This window comes from Amblyomma maculatum, chromosome 4, assembly GCF_055883805.1.
Source record: "Amblyomma maculatum isolate TAMU_Amacu chromosome 4, ASM5588380v1, whole genome shotgun sequence".
Lineage (NCBI taxonomy): Eukaryota > Metazoa > Arthropoda > Arachnida > Ixodida > Ixodidae > Amblyomma > Amblyomma maculatum.
The window spans coordinates 73,204,142-73,224,554 of record NC_139347.1 but is presented as its reverse complement, the minus strand read 5'-3'; the positions used below and the strand labels follow the sequence as shown (position 1 = coordinate 73,224,554).

Genomic DNA, 20,413 nt, shown 5'->3' with positions numbered 1-20,413 from the left:
GCTGGTGGCGTGTTATGCTCAAGGTTTCGACCACCTTACAGCAGTGGATATTTGCTCTTCGCAGCAGGTTCATGAATGCTATGTTGTTTACTCCTGTAACTTATTTCTGCACATGGCAGGATTGCGGTTCAGGCCGCAAGAGGTATTCTGTTGAATAAACTATTTTTGTTGTTTCAGCAATAAGTGAGTGGATGCCAGCATGGGCAAGCATGCAAACGTGTTTTGCAGCACGTGTTTCGGGAATCTCTCTTGCTTCTGTTAATGCGACGAAGGCTGTTGGTTCTTGGCTTTCAAGCAGGGTCTGGTGCAGCGCATGCACGGAATGAACGCTGCAGTCTTTAGCCGCCTATCCCACCGTTTGGACTTTCTCTATTCTGTGCTACTTGGCTTGGGCAGTGTGGAAGGTGACGCTTGTGTGCGAGTTGTCGTTTCTCTGTGCTCTGTCTCGTCTCCATTGTGTGTGTGTGTGTGTGTGTGTGTGTCTGGTCTATGTGCCGTCTGACGTGTGGTGATTTGCCTAAATGAGAGGGAGGGCCCCTCTTCCTCCACCCTCACCCGGCCCCTTGCTGCCCCCATCTATACATATCCGCAACAAAGCCCGTTTGTTGCTAACAGTAAAGGTGCGAAGAAAAGCCTGGGGTGTTCCCTAGCTCCCGACGTGTCCCAATCCATTTACTTCCTTCCAGACTATGCAAGTACGCATGGGGAAAAAGAAGCTGAATGACCACTGGTATTCCATTCTTGTAGTTGCTGCTATTTGTTGTCTTGGTTGTCTGTCACTATTCACCTGGCTGTGCTTCACACAGGCTTTTGCATGTGCCTTGATGCAAAGCTCAATTGGCCATTTTTCATTCTTTGTGTCTTGCCATCTTTCCTTTCACTGTTTCGTGGGTCTTGCTTCTGAGGCCAGCAGTCTCTGGTGCCATCACATTCCGGAAGATGTTTCCACTGACTCCAGCACCCTCTCTCGTTTTTATTCCTCTTGTGTCTCTGAGTACTCACAGTTGCTGTGCACCTAGGGCTTCCAAGGCTTTTTGAGAGAGCTCAGTTGCGAGCACATCGCAATGGCTTACTCTGATCAGACTTGGGAAATCGTCTGGAGCAATATGGCCATCAGGAGGACATGATCAGACTTTCTTCTGTGCACCTTCTAATGCTATTCACGTGCTGCAGATCTTTTTCTGGGAGTGAATCTTCGCTCTAGACCAAGCCACAAGGTTCGTTAACATTTTACCCAGTTAGGTTCATCAAGGAACACAGTTGATTGCATATTCCAGTTTACGATGCCAACTTGTCGGAAGAGTTTAAGGTTTTTCATATAGTACAAAACTACATGTCTTTACAGCAGTTACATGGGTTCATTTGCATTTTTTGTTTTTTATGCGCGTGTTTTGTTTTGCGTTGACATTTTTGGAAGGTTTATTATTTAAGGAAAAAAAAAAAACCATGAGATGAAGTTTCTCGTTCTTAATATATTATCTCCATGTTCACGGCGTATACATATATATAACTATATACGTGTGTGCATGCGTGCGTATATTTATACCGTGTATGTGGGAGAAAAAAAAAACGTTGAAACTTGTGTGAACGTGCATTTATCATTGCAGTGGAGGAGGGCTGTTTGGGATGAGGGTGGTTGCTTCAAGTGTTTGTTTCTCAACACTCAACCTTTGAGGGATGCTTCAGAGGCCCCTTTCAAAGATGTTCTTACTTGCTCACCTCATTGTCTCTCTTGCAAACACTTTCCCTCTCTTCATAGCTAGGCGCTGTTTCTTAGCCGTAGGCACACACACATGCACAGATGATGATGCTATGGGGCGTATGTTACACTGGCATCCCTGCTGCCGACACGAGCCCATTGTCTCGGAGCCTCTTCTTGATTGCTGCAGCTCAGGAGGAGGATGGACGCCTCTGTGGCTGCCCTAGCATGAGGGCAGGAAAGACGTTGCATTGGGAGCTGGCATTGGCACTTCTCTCCAGTGTGTTTTGGTGTTGCCTGACAGCCCAGTCGCGGCATGCAACTTTGGCCTTGGAGTTTGAGCCTCGCTGTTAGGTGGAGCGGCGTGAATGCCGTTGCCTTTCTGCAGGCTTCCGGTTGTATGTGCCTAGTCAAGTGCCACTTTCATTGCATACGCGGTCAGAGAAGGCTCCAGCGCTAAAGAAGGCAATGTGGCATCATTGCTCTGTCCTGCTCTCCTCGATATTTTTTTATGTAGGGCCACAGTTGTGCGAGTTGTGTGCTGTTCGTGTTGTCCGGCCATGTTTTGTGTGGATGCCCGTACATTCCTGTCACGTTCGACTTCTGTTTCCGGCGGCTGTTTCTCCGGCTAGTTGCAGGTTTCATGTTTTTTCTCCCCTGTTCGTCACCCTCTCTCGTTTGTCTCTGCATCCTTTCTCTGTTTTCAGCAGATGTGCTCAAAGACTTGTTCAGAGCTGTTATTTATTTGTTCCTCATCATTTTGAAGCTGCAGTGGCAGTGATTTTGAGTTCTTTGTTAATGGGCTGCAGGCCAACATGACTCCATATTGTCGTTAAGCTGTTTTTCTACTGGTGTCAATTTTTCGTCATCTTTGTGCGTTTCTAGTGAAGTGTTTGTGTGATCTGTGCCTCCTTCCCAGTGGTTTTAAAGCCAAGTTGTGTTCCAAGTTTCCTCCTCCTTTTAGTTTTGTTTTATTTCTGTGTATTAATGTGTCTGGTTTAGCAGACCCTGCACACTCAAGCCACTTTGTGGCACGGGGGACCTTCCTGGGACTGCAGTCACCAACATTTGTTGCTCTCCAGCAGGGGGAAGAATAGTACAGTGTTCACCTTTCTTTTTTTCTTCACTGAGGAAAAAAAAAACTTGCGTGTTGTGTACAGCTGATCAGCTGCTTTCAACTGTACGAATGGTGTCTAGCGTGTTTTCTAGAGTAAACGTTGAGGACGTCTTTTAGTATTTTTTATACGCAAACGCTCTGAGTGGTGGCCGACCGGTAATCGTCCAGAACGACCGCACTGACCCCGCACATCTTCCTGGCGAATGCAGTTGCTGTGAATGTCGAGAAAATGCTGGGGCTCAGTGCGAGGGCGTTTGCCAAACCTGTCCGCTACTTGCCCGAATCAGATCTCTACGGCGTACAGTCCGAAAACCAGTCACCACCGCGACAATCGTTCTATCAGAGATGCTGACCGCGTCTTGTGAACAGTAGACATTGCTGTCCTAAGTGATGTCCGCTCGGCTCTTCGATGAAAACCCGAAATTGGGCGCCTAGTTGCAGGTCTTTTTCGACTTAACGAGTATGGCGGTTCTAAGCCTTGTGTGTTTTTGTTATGTTGGTGCTGCAAAGAAAACAATTTATATGAAAACTGCGTTAGCGAGAGTAGAAATGGAAAAAAAAAAACAAAAAAAAAACAGCCCCCATGGCAGGTGAACAAAGTAAGCGTTTTGAATGGCGTGTTTTTTCAGCGAGGTCTCGTGACCCCCCTATTACACGCACCCGCACAGTCAGTTGTTAAAGCAGAGTGGCACCTTTGAAAAAGTTTCTCCGGACATGTTAGCGCTTCTGGTTGGGCTTTCGGTTGGTGTTATCATTCACTGAGCGTTCACGCATTCACCTGGAGTTCTCCAAGACGAAATGTTTCAGAAGCTTGGTTTTCGATGTGTCCTGTAGCGTAGTCACCTGCGAGTTCCTGCCCTGTGCTGGCCGATGGACGCATAGTGTTCTTGGTGCCTTCCTCGTGCTACGCAGAACGAGGCATGAAAAAAAAGTCAGGCGCCGACTTTTGGGAAATTGGTATTTTGCTTTCCCCCTTTATCGTCGTCTGCTGGATCTCCCATAAGAGCACCAACAATTGCTCCAGAAATAATCGGCAACAGGATAACGACACTCCATCTTTTTTTCGTTTTCTGGTACAAGGTTCAATACGATTATTGCAGGCCTTGACTCTTTCTCACGTGTGTGATGTAACTAACTTATTAGACCAACATTGTTTGTACTTTTTTATGTCTACTCCCATTTTTTGTTGAGATTTAGTGTATGGGTAACGCGTCAACAATAAAATATTTTTGTTTTGGTGAGCACATGATTGCTGTTTTCTTTCCAAGCCCTGAGACCCTACTTCAGTCTGCTGCGCGCATAGGAGGGTTTAAGGTGCCTGAAAAAAAGAGCCTTATTCTGATGCGACATATCTGCAGCGATTGTCATTGCAAGTATCGAGTAAGTTTTTCAAAGCTCCAAGTGGACCCTTTAATATACAAATGCTTGCATGGGCTCCACTGGGCGTTTTGAGGCACTCGCTCCGCTGTGAAATCATTGGCAGAGTGCTCTTTTCTTCCGCCTACGAAAGTCTATGAGTGTATGGAGGGAGGAAAGAATTCTTTTCTCCATGAGTTAGCTGTAACTCTGTCCTAGCGCGATGCAGTCACTTTCAGAATGCCCAAGCCACGTTTGCCTGTATGTATGTCGCGTTGAGACATTGCCGGATAACTCTGGGCATTTACAGTTATGGTATAATTATGTGTATTCATATCCATACCATCAACTAGGCGATGGAAAAAAGCTTGGAATATAACCAGCCCTTATACATAGCATTCATTGATTACGAAACAAGCATTCGACTCGGTAGAAACCTCAGCAGTCATGGATGCATTGCAAAATTTGGGTGTAGAGCCTTATGTGAAAGGACTGGAAGATATCTATAGTGGCTGCACAGCAACCATAGTTCTGCAGAAAAAAAAGCGTTAGACAAGGAGGCACGATCTGCCGAGTATTATTCACAGCTTGTTTAAGGAAATATTCAGAGGCACTGAATGGGAGCAGTTAGGGATAAGGATTGATGGAGAATACTTCAGTAATCTGCGATTCGCTGACATTGCCTTGCTATAGTAACTCTGGACGAACTGCAAAGAATTATTGATGACCTAGACAGGAAACGCAGAAAGGTAGGTTTGAAAATCAGTATGCAGGGCAGAGGAACTAGAGACCAAATTGCTAACCTTCGCTGGATCATGGAAAAAGCAAGAGAGTTCCAGAAACCCATCTACTTCTGCTTTATTGATTATGCGAAAGCGTTTGACTGCGTAGATCACAGCAGATTGTGGCAAGCTCTCCAAGAGATGGGAGTTCCAATTCACCTCATCTGTCTCCTCAGGAACCTGTATGAAGGGCAAGAGGCCACAGTCGGAACTGGGCATGGTCTTACTGATTGGTTTCCGATCGAGAAAGGAGTGAGGCAAGGCTGCATACTGTCGCCCTGCCTATTTAACCTATATGCAGAGTGCATCATGAGGAAGGCCGGTCTGGACGAGTCTTCAGCTGGAGTGAAGATTGCTGGAAAACGTATCAACAACCTTAGGTATGCGGATGATACCACTTTAATGGCAGAAAGTGAAGTGGAACTCGAGAGACTTCTGATCCGCGTACAAGAAGAGGGTGAGAAGTTTGGGCTTAAACTGAACATTAAAAAGACGAAGATCATGGCGGCTCGCCCTATCAGGTCCTGGAGCATCAAGGGACAAGAAGTAGAAGCTGTGACAGATTTTCTGTTCTTGGGCTCCCAAGATTACCTCGGAAGGAGACTGCAGCCATGAAATTAGGAGACGCCTGCTTCTGGGAAAGAGAGCAATGGTTAGCCTTGACCGCCTAGTAAAGAGCAGATACATTAGTCTGCCAACCAAGATCCGTGTAACTCGTGCTATGGTCTTTCCAGTTGTGATGTATGGATGCGAGAGTTGGGCTGTGAAAAAGGCTGACCGCCGAAGAATTGACGCGTTTGAATTGTGGTGCTGGCGAAGACTCTTGAGAGTTCCTTGGACTGCCAGAAGATCAAATCAGTCGATATTGTCGACCATAAACCCTGACTGCTCATTGGAGGGTCAAATTTTAAAGTTAAAGCTCAGCTACTTTGGTCATCTGATGAGAAGAGAGGAGTTGCTGGAGAAAGATTTGATGTTGGGAAAGGTTGAGGGTCGCCGGAGAAGGGGTAGGCAGCGAACGCGTTGGTTAGATGGCATCCTCGAGGCACTGCAGATGAAGTTATGTGATGTTAGGAAGATAGTGAGAGACCGGAAAGCGTGGCGTGACATGGTCCATAGGGTCACGAAGAGTCGGACACGACTGAACGACTAAACTGAACTGAATGCAGAAGACTGAGGAAATGTTCGAAACATCTTCGGACTAACGAAGGAAAACAAGAACGGCTTTATTCCAGATCACGTCACCATTCAACAGCCACGGCCGGTCTCGAGGGAGAGCGCGCTTCTCTTCTTTTACGCCTGTCCAATGGGGTTTGTTTCCGCCGCCCCACTGCTGCTCCTCCGCTACAGCCGTTCACGCGCAAGGGAAACGCGCGCTCGCTTTTAGCGTCGCCTGCGTCAGTTGCAACCGGTAGGCCCTGACATTTCTCCCCTTATGGTTTATACGAAGGCCGTAATCGGCATCGAACATTTATCGTATACGAGAAATAAAATAGTCAACAATCTGCTCACGCGCGCGCATGCCTTCGTCAGTGTGGCCATGCACGGTCGAATGAAGCTTCAGGTACACTTCAACATTTTTTACCCCTAAGTTTTGTACAAAAATAAATTTACCAGGCTATGCAATGTGCCTTTGAATGTTTTAAGCAGGTGTAGCGCGACCTGACGTGAGGGCATGGTGAACTGTTGGGTGGAGATTCTGTCAACCGCTACCGTTTTCGTTTAGATCAGAAGCACCGGCAAAAATTCATGGCGCGTCTCAGATTCAGAGTAAAGAACAAAAATTTACTGATATAGTAAAAATTTCACCTGTCTAGTGGAGTGGGCTGTTCTAGCTTCGTTCAAAACATATCAGTCGGTTGAAAGACCGAAGATGTATATGTAGTCTCGCGACTACTTTTAATCAGGGAAACGGGCATAAACACTTAGGCAGAATCGAAAAGAGTGGCCAACAATAAAAAAATTGTCCTTGAAAGTTACACATTGCACTACATATTCATCAATTCATCAAAATCGGACCTGCGTCTAGAAAATTCAGTCTCAAAATCTTCCTGCATGGCTTGTGCACATAAGGAGTTGGCCTTTCGGACTTCCCTGTCACTTTCCTGGTATAATTAATTGAGAAGAAGAATTCTGTGAAATATTTCAAATATCAATGAAGCGGACCTAATAACATAGCTGTTGTCAATTCCTTTCGGGCAACTCAGAGTTGAATTCTGAATTGCTGACTGAATCAGGATCTTAAGTACTTCGAGAAAATTTGTGTGTAGTAGGTGAACGGCAGCTTTTTCGAAAGTAAAAAAAAGCTTGTCCAATAGGGCAACAAGCTCTTGTTTTGGATAATGTAGTCCACTAGAATATTGTCCTCGTAGGAGAGTGTACTACATAGGGCTGCTTCTTTCGCTAGTTTCAAGAAGAATAGCGCAAGTGTCACACCCGAAGTTGATTAACTAAACGATATATCCAGCGACGTAAGGTAAACCGGAATATATATGTGACAGTGGGAAATGCGATATGGTATGAGATGCCATCACCGCCTTCAGTGCACTGATTTTGCTCTCAGATGAAACGTCCGTATTGACAATGTAGTCGTGTGCCGCTAGCTGTTACGGCCCTCGCATCTAGCATATGTCGTTCCCTTCCGCACCTTAACCTTACTTTCCCCAAGAGAGCCTCAATGGGTCGCTATTTAGGGCTTGAAATGTGTCTTCAGTGAGAGTGTCCTTCTTTAACGCTTTAGAAGTTTCTTGCATACTTTCGATATAGCAGGTGAACTCATTTGTAAGTATCACCTTCATCATTTATTGGCCTCTTTTTACCACTTCGAGCACAAGTGGTGTCATGAATATCAAACCATTTTTAATACTCATTTAGACGAATAAAAGTTCTCTCTTGATTGTTTTCATAATAAGCTTAATATCGTAAAAATTTCATTGAGACAATGTTTATTTGCAAAATTAAAATAATGTTTATAATACCACACATTGGCTAATATATGAATTGTAATATCATTTAAAACTCAACCCTACAACGTTTACTTTCACCGTTATACTAATACTTTATATCATGCAAGCATTTTGCAATTTACATTACATTTTTATGAAATCGTTTTAATCTTCGGTACTACATGGATGGTTTCGCATCTAGCGCTGAAAGACGGTTTTGCCAGTTTGCTTTTGAAGACTAGTTGTTGTCATGTTAGCCTTGAAGAAGCTTTGATGTGATCGCTGCTCATTCAGTTTTTTTTTTTTTTTGTTTGTTCCTATTCTTGTACAGGCTTGGGAAAAATTTGAATTAAAATGGACAAAAGTAGCTACCATGCCGCAATGTATGTTATGCTTGTCGACGGTTGCTGAACGACAGTGACGTTGACGACGTGCCGCTGCAGCATCTACCTTCTATGTTCTTTCATTTCGGGGCTGCACTCACCACAAAACTCGCGAGCGACAGCGCGAAACCAGGCAATTATTACTATTATTTAAAACTTTATTGCCGCCGATACAGGAGGTTCCAAAGCCACCCGCCGCCGCTGAAGCAGACGCGGATCGAACAGTGAGCAGGTCGCGCCCCTTGCGGCGGCGGAGAGCGTAACTCAAGGAGAAACGTTCCCATTGTTCCCGCGGCGATTAAGAAGGCCGAAACAAAGAGCGCGTGCTCTCCCTCGAGACCGGCCGTGCAACAGCCCACGTCACAATCCTTCCCCCTACCCTCGACGAAGAGCAGCGCACCACCGGTCTCCTTTCTCGGGTTGACCTTAAAGATACCAGTGTGCGCGTCCCGGCTCGTGAAGGGCAGGCTTGGCGGACATCATTTTCTGTCGGTTCCAGGCAGCCTTTCTCGAGCGCCTGCTCTGCACCCGCTTCAATGCTATCGGTGTCGGAACTTGCGGCACTGTCTGCTGCGATGTCGCGAGCGCGCTGCTGCCTGCTGTTTTTAAGGGTGCGCGATAACACAGATGGTCACAGTGCCGATTCCAGACGGTTCCGTCTCCAAGCACGACTCGCGCAGCTGACGCACTTGTAGGCTCGTCAACAGTTGCCGGCACCCATCGGTTCCCTGGCTTGAAGTTCCGAGCGCACACACTCACCTGGCAAGGTTAGGTTCCCGCGATGTGCTCCTTTCTCGCACCGATGTTTCTGCTGCAGTTGCTAGAATTCCACTCGCCCTCGGAGGCCAGGGTGCAGCCGGTCTAATGCAGCCTTAAGGCGGCGGCCCATTAGCAGCTCTGCCGGAGTCCGGTTGTCGAGGATATGAGGCGACGTTCTGTAATTAAACAGGATTCAGGATTCTTGTTAGTTTGGTTTCGAAATCGCTCGCAGGCTTTTTGTTTTTATTTTTTGCGCTATTAGAGGCTTGGTGGTACGGGGGGACCGTAATCGCCATGACTCCGTTCTTCGTTAGAAATTCCTTATACTCGGCGCTGACAAACGTTGGACCGTTGTCGCAGACGATGACGTCCGGCAACCCATGTATCGCAAACACTGCACGCTAGCATAGCATCACACTGTTGCCCCAGCCGATGGAGTCGGCACACGCAGCACTTCGACCCACTTGGAAAATGCATCTTAACCTTATCAATTCCCGAGTGTGTTTCGTGTAGCACGTTCAGAACTTCGATACTGGTATACCCTGTCTCCCTGTAGCACGCTGTCATCTCGCACCGAACTCTCGAGCAGTCTCCTTGTGAACTGACTCCATTCCTCTTAACAACCTCTTCCCCGCCCACAATGCCTCCCTCACTATGGAAAGAACAGGGTCTCGGTCGGTAGCGCTTGCCACTGCAGAGGCCGACAACAAGGCTGGATAGGAATTTTCCAGCATGAAGACTTCAGCCGCCACCAATTCCTCCCCCCCGCCGGTGTGGCGCAGTGGTTACTGCGCTCGGCTACTGTTCCCAAAGACGCGGGATTTAACCCCGGCCTTGCCGGCCGCTTTTCAATCGAGGCGAAAAGCAAGGCGCCCGTGTGCTGTCCGATGTCAGTGCACGTTAAAGAACCCCAGGTGGTCGAAATTTCCGGAGTACTCCATTACGGCGTCTCTCATAACCTGAATCGCTTTGGGACCTTAAACCCACAAACCAAACCAATTCCTTTCTGGCCTGTGCTGCCAATGGTAGCCACGGCTGAGCCCATCTGCATTTCCCAACTACTCCCCAGGCCGATAATGCAGCCTGTATACTGAGTCGCACTTCATTAGTGTTAAGGCTAAACGAAAGACGCGAGGTGAACACATCTGTAGGATTCCTTTGCCAGGTCCCAGCAGCCCCAGCAGTGGTATATGGTCCGCATAAATGTTGAACAAACTGCCCTACACAAACTGGTGAAATTTTGCCACTCCAGAAACCACAGCTAATGCTTCCTTATCGGACCGTCTGGCTATAATTTCTCTTGGCTGCTGTTCACCTCCTGGAGGCAAACGCTATCGGACTTTCGATGCCCGATGGCAACTGGTGTGCTTGCACCATTCCGACCCCATAGGGCGACGCGTCACATCACCAATGGTAGTTTTGGATCATAATACACGTATAAGCACTGTCGAGGACGACCCTAACATGATTTTGCGCTTTAAAAAGGCTGCCTTTTGCTCCTCATCCCAGTTCCATTGCGCTCCTTGCTTCAAAAGCCCATACAAAGGATTTAAGGTTGAAGTGCGGCAGAACGCGCGGTAGAAATTAAGGAGCCCAATAAAACTTTGCAGTTCCTTCACATTCGATGGTTCCGGCGCATCAAGCATCGCTTCCACTTTTTTTTTTTTTGACGGCCTTAGCCCCCTCGGCATCGAGGATGTGGCCCAACTATTCGACACTGGGTTAAAAAAAAAAAAATTGCTCAGCTTGACAATCAAACTCGCATTTTGTATCTGGCGTAGTTCTCACAGCGCTCGAGCTCTGTTGCCCGGTGACCAAGGTATCATCAAAATAGACGACCATCCTCTTGCAACGTTGCAATAGTGATTCCATGGCCCTTTGAAAAATGACTGGATCGGAAGCTACCCTGAACGGTAACCGATTGCACTGGAATAGGCCGAGATGTGCGTTGATTGTGACATACTGCATTCGTGTCAGTTCCATTTCCAACTGTTAGTATGAATCACGTAAATCGAGTTTAAAGAACCACGAATTTTCCCCCATCAACTGGGCCCATATCACGTATTCCTTGGTACCGGGTACACCTCTGTGTAAGCAAATTTGTTAATGGAGAGCTTAAAAATCATAAAGTCTCACACGACCACCACTCTTCAACACTGGCACTATTGGAGCGGCCCACTCATTTTTGAGCACCGGAGTGATTATTCCGTCACGCTGCAACCTCATCAATTCGACCCTGTGCGACCAAATCTAATAAAACGAGAGGTACGAACCGTGCTCTACAGAATAGGGGTTTCACACCTCCTGGCACATGAATGTTCGCCGTTCCTCCATTTTTCCGAGACCTTCAGTAAACACTGCCTGAAACTTCTCAACCACACCGTCCCTGCTGCTCACTTGGTGTGCATTAGCGAGCTGCTCCAGGGGCATGCCGGACTAATTGGCCCCATTCCAGAAGTGCTCTTCCGACCCCTTTCATTATGAACAACGGCAACTTCGCCGTCCTGTTCCCGAAACTGGCCGTGACCTTGGTCTTGCCAACAACAGGAGAAATTTAATTGCCCAAAGTATCCACGAAGCTTGACCTTGGATGGGCTGAGCCTGACTGCCCTGAATCGCCCTCTAAACTCGCCTTCCTCCATGACCGTAAACACCGCCCCTGTGTCCAACTTAATTTTTCCTTTCACTTGCAACACCACAAATATGGGCGTAATACATTTTTTTCGTCAGTTCCATCTGTAATTCCCTGACGTTCCCCCTCGCACCTCTCGGTTAGTGTCCACAGGTTCCCCGCGCATCCGGCATCAGAGTCTTTATGTGCACCCTATCTTCTTGCGTTTTGCTCTTGTTGCTACCGGCAGGTTCTCTTTGCTTCTGTACATGCGATCAATGTGGCCCCGTTGTCCACACTTAAAACAGCACAAACCTGCACATCGCAGTCTTCTTTACGATGCGGCCCGCCGCAACGGACTCTCACCGCGGCCGCTCCTCCGCCCCTTCAGTCACGCGGTTCATCGCTGTGTCGCATTGCCCTGCCCGTTATCTCTTCTCCTCGCGCCGTTGCTACTTCCGCCATGCCGTTGCTTCCATGCTTGTCACTCTCGTCACGGCTTTCCTCAGTGTCAAGGCGGACTCTTCTAACAACCTTCTGCGCATCGCATCGTTGTAGATGCCGTGAACCAGCCGGTCGCGCAAGTTGTAAAACTCCCCGCTGAAATCGCAGCCGTCGGCAACTGACGCAGCGCCGCTACGAAATCCTTTACGGATTCCCCAGGCTTTTGCGCTCGGCAATAGAAATGGTACCTTTGGACGATGACTGATGGCAGAGGCAAGTAGCGCTCGGTCAAAAGCTCGAGGCATCTGCTGAGTTCGGTTTTCGATCACCTTGTGGGAGCGAGCAACCTTCGCAGGAGCGTGTACTACATAAGCTGGCAGCATCCGCTCAGAGTCAGGAACACTGCTCTTTTCCTGTCTTGAGGCACTTTATTAGCAATGAAATGCTGTTCGTTCTTCTTTCGACGTACTCCTCCCTATCCTGGCCTCCCTCACCCGTGAACGGCTCTAACTTCGGCATCCCTATGCTGCCAGGGCGTTGACGCGTGCCGCACCTGCAGTTACTACCGAGAAATTCTAAGGAAAAAAAAGAACGGCTTTATTGCAGCACGAGTCCCAGTTCCAAGACTGGACGCCCACTCCCAATCCGGTCCCGCGCTCTTTGTTTTTTATCCGATATGGCGCCACCATCGGCAGCAGTAGACCACGTCACCATCACACTTGTCACAATGCTCAACAGCCCTGGGAGGGAACAGCAGTTTACAATAGGTAGCGAAGCACTCGAAGTGGTAGGCGACATGTCTTCTTAACCATCAAAGGGAAATAAGTAGGAGACTAAGATTGGGATAGAACGCATTTGACAAGTTTTCACAGGTTATGACTTGCAGTTTACCGGTATCACTCAAGTGTATCTGCCTACTCGCCTATGGGGCTGAAGCGTAGAGGCTAAAGGGTTTTACTTAAATTGACAACGCAGACGGCTATTGAACGCACACGGCTATGGTCGATGTAACGTTGAGATAGGAAGCGTGAGAGTGGGTCAGAGTAATAACTCGAGTTAATGACATCCTAGTGGAAATCAAGAAGAAATGGGCATGTACTGCGAAGAGGGGATAACCTATGGTTGCTTGGTAACAAATTGGATTCCAAGGGAAGAAAAGCGTAAGAGGGGCCGGCAGAAAGTTAGGTGGGTGGATGATGTTAAGAAGTTCGCAGGGGTCAAGTGGATTCAGCTAGCAAAGGACCGGGTTAATTGGAGAAATAAGGGAGAGGCCTTCGCCCTGCAGTTTAGTATAGTCCAGCTGATGATGATCTGTATTAGAACTCGGTAGTGTACCATGCGCCGGCAGAGAGTCGTTTCAACTCGGACGGAACGAGAGGACAGTCGGTAAACTGGCTTTGGGTGCACATGGAGCCACTACTAATGAGGTAGTTAAAAGGATATGGTCAAGATTCGAACAATGAGGGCATAACCTCCTTGCATTCGAAGTACGGCAGACGAAAAGTAAGGTGCAGTATGAAGAACGGTTTAGGCAAATAAATGAGAAGCGCTGGGCGGCAGAGATATTGATGTGCTTACACCGGTGCAGTATTGATACGAAGTGGGAGGAAGCTTCGATGACTTGCAAATATATACAAATGTCGCAGGAAAGAAAACAATAGAAGGACCACCTTGAAACAAAACGTGTGACCCTCAGGAAATCCTACCCAATGGCAAAAGAGAACGCTGGACAAGGAGACGGTGGAGCTTTAAAGTGCGGCTAAGATTAAATTTCAGAAGGAAGCATTTTGTGACAATTCCAATGGCAGTGGTTTAATTTTCAATGATAAGGTTGGGTGCTCGAGGACGAAATATGCTTCCAGCAAAAGTGGTGGGGTGAGATTTGCTGCTGCTGCATAAAACATGGAAACGAACGTATGGAATGTAAGACATACCGAAAGGCTTTACTGCACTCGCCTGTACACAATACCGGCCGACGCAGGAATTCGGGAAGCGCTTGGGTATCGGGGCAGTCATGGCGTGCTTAATCATGAAGTTAAATTATGAAACAGTTGAAGCAAGTAAGAGGCGACTTGGGGATTGGTGGAAAAAGTCTTGAGTAGTTTTGAACTGCACAGAGAAAATAACCAGTTAATTAAAAATATTGAGCTCTCAACGCATTACAAGCTACTTCTCACCACTCCGTTAAAGCCAGCTTGGGGAGCCATCTTCGTCACCGCTATTTTCATGGAATTTGTCATCACGGCTCATATTTTGGCGTGAAAATTCAGTAGCTTTAGATACCGTTAAGATGGTTACAATATGAGGTGTGATGACCGCGCCGCAAATACCATTGCTAAGCCACCCTAATACCGTTAGGAACGGAAATTCAGCTCCATTTGCTTCATTCTGCTCCAAATTGCTTCTCCTGCTCCATCCTGCTCCCCAACTGCTCCAAACCGGCTGCCTCGATGTTCTGTAACCAAATTAACAGAATGTAGTTTTTTACCACAAAGTGCGCCGTTAATATTGCCTACAGTAAATGTGATTCCGATGCAATCCGGTTAAGCTACCATGAGGACAGCAGATCAGCGGCATGCAGGTGAGTTGCGTGTACACGCTATAGGGGTCGCTCGCCATAGTTGAAAGAACAGCAGCACATCAGTAGAAGAAATATATAATGCATCTCACACTTGGCTCAACACATACCAAGTTTTCGTAAGATAGAAAAGCTTACAGCGTAATAAATGTTTGCAAGTAAATTTGAATTAAGCCACAAGCGATTGAAAATAATTAATTGCAGGATAAGTGTTCTGTGCTCTTGACAAAGCGCCTTCATTCTCTCAGCCTTTTCAATTGCCGGTGTTGGAGGAAATGAGAGCAGTGAGTGAAGCAGTCACCATGGGGTATACCTCGAGCCGTTAGGAGACTTGTCTGGCAACAAATAATGGAACTACTTCTTCCTATGTTTCTGCTGTGGAAATGAGCACGCATTTGACCATTGAGTTCCTTTGCTAATAACAAGTGTGTCAAGCCACCTTCAGACAAAAACACAGACAAGTGTTACGGGGGTGACGCCACAAAATTGCCGATTATACTAGAAATGATTTCAGAGTATTGGAGTGCTTATTGCTAACATTCTGAAATTAAGGATTCATAGCGTTGCTCAAGCAAAAATAGGAGAGGCCACTGACAGAATGAAGTAAGTGATTCCACAATACAGGCCTTAGGCGAGTTGGTTTCGGACTTCAGTATTAAGAGTTCACTTGACAGCACAAAGGAGAAGAGAAGATTCTTTTGTGTCTTCTCCTTTGGGCCGTCTAGCGTGCTAATTATAATATGAAAATAATGTGAAGGTGGAAAAGGCTACCCTTGATTGCCGTCTATCCTCCCTGATAGGAATTATTGATTGGTATCTAGTAATTTATCAGCATATGCATAGTTTCAGAAAGTATTGCACAGGATAGAGTGCGGAAATTTGCTGCTCGTTGATGTGAACTCCAAACTAGTTCGTGTTGTGTGAGGAGATCAAAGTGGTAGGATTCATATTTGAGTCTATGAAGCCAAAAGAGTCAAAAGCTTTTAGTAAAACGGGATGCCCATTTGAACTGCTCTGCAGCAAATCAGAACCCTCCAAATTATCTTTCGTCTTTTTTTCAAAATACAGGTACTACGTGGTCATCATCAGTAAACGTTCTAAACCCAAATGGCCGCACCGGTATATGTGCTTGCTAGCAGCGTGGAAGGGTCGACAATGCTGAAGGTGATGTGAAACGGATTTCAAAGTTTTTTGATTTCCGGTTATAGCATAAGCACGCAGAAAACTTGCAGACGTCCTACATCACGCTTTCAAGTAGGACATTTCGCTTCGTAGTAAACTAGTCATTCTTACTGTTTTTTTTTTTTTTTCAGTGTGTTCGTTAATCATACATGGCGCTTCAAGGGCTTTCGACTAGCCCCATCTCTCATACAGGACAGTCCTTGACTGCAACATATCTTTTGTCTTTTTTTTTTTTTCGGCGATGATTATGCTTCTTTGTGGCCTAATGAAGAAAGGCGCTTCTCTGAAAAAAAAAAAGAAATGGTTTCAGTCTAAAAAAGCAAATGGCGCAACTATATTCGTCGCATCCTTGTTTTCATACGTTGAACAGCAAGTGCTGATGTGAGAAACAGCTTAACGTCACACAAAGTGCCACACTAAAATTAACTTCCCAATTTTCTTACAGGATTTGGCAGGTAGACAACGTCTATTTATACTCTGTTTCAAACATGTCTGCATCACCGCTAACAGACAATGCGGGCAAAGCAATACGTTTAACACGCTCTCGTGACTGGTTGAAGAGACTTCCTAGGTGCGTTTCGAAACGGGTGTTAGAGTCGGCTGGGAGCATAGGAAGGGATGCACGTGGTGTTATAGCCTCCGAGGAGCAAGAGTGTTTGGTGCCGCACCCAGATGCACGGCTTCAAAGAAAAAAAAATGTGGCCGATTTGAATAGTTAATCAAATACGAAGTAGGTGCGTAGCACCGCTTATCCATACCTTTCATGCATACACTTCAGCGATTTACACTCTTTCCAAAATCTTCCCTCAGCTCATGCAAGAGGTGACCAGCAGTCGCAAAGACAAACAGCGCCGGTGGTTGCGCTTCCAAAACACACAACACACAAACCTAAGGCCCGAACATCGTTGTGCTTCAGCACGTCGAGCCCGGCGAACCTGCGCCGCAATGCCAGATGGACCGGCTTCGTCCATTGCGACGCGAAGCAAACGCACACACGCTTGTGCAACGCTGCTATAGTGCCTAAAGTATATTCTAGGCACTATAACGCTGCCCTGAGACGGCCGCCACGTCCGCAACTGACACGCCCCTCTCTCACTGTCTTACTCTCTAACTGGGTGCATCATGCTGTCGCTTCCGCCCCCTCAGTGTTAGATCGCGGGATGTAGGCGTCGCCACTTTCCCTTCCTCCTCTCAAGTTCACGGAGAGATGGATGGACAGAGAAAGAGAGAAGCTTCTACTACAGCTCCGCGGCGGCTCCACCTCCTCAATGCTGAGACGTGCGCGTAGCCATCTTCCCTTTCTCCGCTTCAAATTCACGAAGAGAGAGAGAGAGAGAGTGAGCGGCTTCGGATAGAACCCGGCGAAATCCGTGATTGCGGCTAGTAGTGCTACGCACTAAAAGAAAAAAAAAAAACACAATCTATTTCCTCTAGCTTTGTGCTACAAACGATGCGGTCGTCAACATGCGATCGCCAGCTTTCTTTGCAGGGCTCAATACGTTGTCTAAAATTAAAGCGTGCATTTTGAATGCATTTTAATTAGGCTACATTCAATGTACGCATATATTTCATGATTTGAAAAATGCCAGAAAAAGAAAAAGAGGTGATACTGTGATCTTTTTCGAATCTAAGCACCCCCTTCACACTTGGTGTCGCGATCGCGAGAGAAGGGGCTGCTTAGAATTGAGTAAATATGTGAGTAATAAACCTTATTTCTTAGCATAATGCATTCCTTACAATTCATAATAGTTGAAATTAGTGGAAATAAATCTAGCGTACTGTCACACTCACGAATCGAATAGTAATAAACGTTCTCGATTTGTATGCAAAATGTATAGTTTTCGCGTATCACTTTGCGTAATGTTCTTTATTTCAAAAATGGCTAACTTGGGAAAAACTTATTTGTTTCTTTTTAGGCAGTTTGGTTCACCAAGAAACAGTCGATTGCATGTTGCAGTTCCAAATGACAACTACTCCCGAATGCCCCACACTGTATAGGGAGAGTCCAAATGATAAACTACAGCTAGTGAGGTTTCGGAAATTTTAGCATTTATTAATGGCTTGGGAAGATGACACCGAAAAGGGTGACATGGAAAAGTAAGCACTTCTGATTTTTCAGTGCATAAAACATTGATAACAGATGATACATTTATGAAACCGTACTCCTTCATGTCCTCATGTCCTCATGAAGGCGGTATTCTTATAGGTAGCCAGGGGACGCTAGGTCTTAGGACACGCATATTCTTGATGGTACTGAACGCTTTTTTTAATTTTTCAGGTTCCAGGTACAATCGAAAGGATCCACCAGGTGTGTGAATTTGTGGAAAAGTTGACCCACTTTTCTACGAGCACCGGGCCCTTGGTCTTAAAGCTTCTCATAGAGAACAAGTTCCAGGGATTCCTCCCATTTTGGGCTGAGCCTGGGCTCTATGGGATGGACCAGGAGTTCTATCAAGTTGTCCGTGTGGGAGGGCGCAACACGTTTGGTTACATCAACCAAGGCGGAGTTTCTGAAGGTGCTTCACGGCCACCATCAATCGCTTGTCTTAATAGTGTCGTTCAGGGTCCCGCTGACCGCGGGCCCTCACTGAAGCAAAATGGCCACCAGCCTCTGCCACCGTTAATGTTCCCTTATCAGTCGAACCTCCTGTCGAAGTGCTTCAGCTCTGCAAACAGCCTAGTTCCTCTCCTAACCAGCCCTGCAGATGCCAGCCCTTATGAAAAGTGGTCGAGAAGAGGTACTGACATCTTCCGCAATGGCTTGGATTTTTGTGCTCCTCAGGACTTTCCGGAGCCTCAACTGCCGAATGCTCTCCCTGAACTCACGTTCAAGTACCTAGCTGGCACTGGCGTAATGTTGTACCCTCTCAAGTCTGAGATCAAGCGCCAAAAAATGATTTACCACTGCAAATTTGGAGAGTTGGGGTTCATGAATGGACAGTTCACAGAGCATTTTAATGTGGCAGTGAATTCCCAGATTGAGATTGTGGTCCAAGATAACAACTACCGCATCCACATCTTTGACAAGGAGGTGTGGATTGAGTTTCAGTGTGGCGAGTGTGACAAGAGTGACGGTCTGACGGACAGCTATTGTACCCCAACCGAGTAGCTGTGGTGTGCCAGTCTGGCGACATTTGAGTGAGTTTTCGCCAATACACCAGATCCAGCTTTACAATCACTACTTGGAGTTCGCGCGCAAATTCGGTGGTGTGATTCTGCAGCCCCTTAGTGGCGTAGCCGGGGAGCGCAAGGGCTGCTTGGTGGTCGACGAGTGCAAGGTGATGTGGGTCATTATCTTCGACCAGAGCACCAACATATTGAAGAAGTTTTTCTGCTCCAATAACCTAGGGTTCCCCAACGGCGTATTGCTGAATAACCGACAGGTCATAATCACGGTCAACCGGGCGCAATCATTCGAGCTGTTCAATTGCTAATGGCTGTTCCTGAGGAAGATTGGTGGCGAGGGCCTGACGAACTACCCAAATGGGGTCTACATGAACTAAAGCGCGAGATCTTGGTTGCAGATAACCACAACAACTTCAAAGTGACTGTGTTCACCCGGGATGGACAGTCGGCGAATGCAGTGGAATTCAAGTGAAGCACGCCCAGTATTTCGACGTGGCCCTAATGGATGATGGCTCTGTGGTGCTGGCCAGCAAAGACTACCGCCTGTATGTCTACCGCTACGGGTGGCTGTCCGCGACTTCAGCTGCACCTGACCCCGGGGCCCTCTGATAGAAAAAAGGGGGCCATTCATGTTTTTTGCCATGTTTGCCAGGCTCTCGTTTTCCCATCAACCGTCCTCGTTTCATTTTGTCACTATCGTCTCATATTTTTTACTGATCTCTTGCTCTTTATTTTTAATCAGTTTGCTGGATATGTGACATGGGAAGAGATTGATAGCATTTTATTATTGGGATTGTTATAATTAAAAAATACAGTGTTCTCACATAAACTCGTTATTGTTCATAAAGCGACATTAAAATACTTAGCAAGTGACTTTTCTTTCGAAACTCCTTTTTTCTTTTGCAATAGGCTGGCTGTCACTCGTGTCGTCACTGTCTGTTTGTTCTTTTTTCAGTCTTATCTACTAGGCTATCTTGGGGGATTTCAGTGCGTATATGGTTTCACTGTTTACTTAAATCATGTAATCTGCACACAAGGGCTCTTGCTCTGTTAAGTAGCAGAGTTAGTTTATTGTTTTCTTTACATTTCTCAATATTGTTTCATATTTTATGGGATTTTGTCAACTGTGCGATTATTTTTTTTGTTTGCAAGCTTTCCTTTATTTAGTTTTGTGCCTGGTTAAGCTTTCGTGTATTGTATTCTTTGTTTTGTAATGTTATTTATCCCACCTCCTCTCTTATAGTACTTTGTTTTTGATGTATAGTATGCTCTTATAAGATCTTGTTGTGTTTGCAAGGAGAGCTTTTGAGGTTACAAGCTTTTTGTCTGCGCTCCTAGCTAAAAACAGTGAATTGTGCAGCCAGCATAAAAAAAATGCAACATCTGTTGTCTGGTGCAGTGTAGGCGGTGTCGACACACACACACACACAC

General features: G+C 46.5%; 1 pseudogene; it reads left to right on the top strand.

Moving 5' to 3' along the window:
• Positions 1-12,772: 12,772 nt before the first annotated feature.
• LOC146191397 (protein brain tumor-like) lies at positions 12,773-19,591 on the top strand (annotated as a pseudogene).
• Positions 19,592-20,413: the final 822 nt, after the last annotated feature.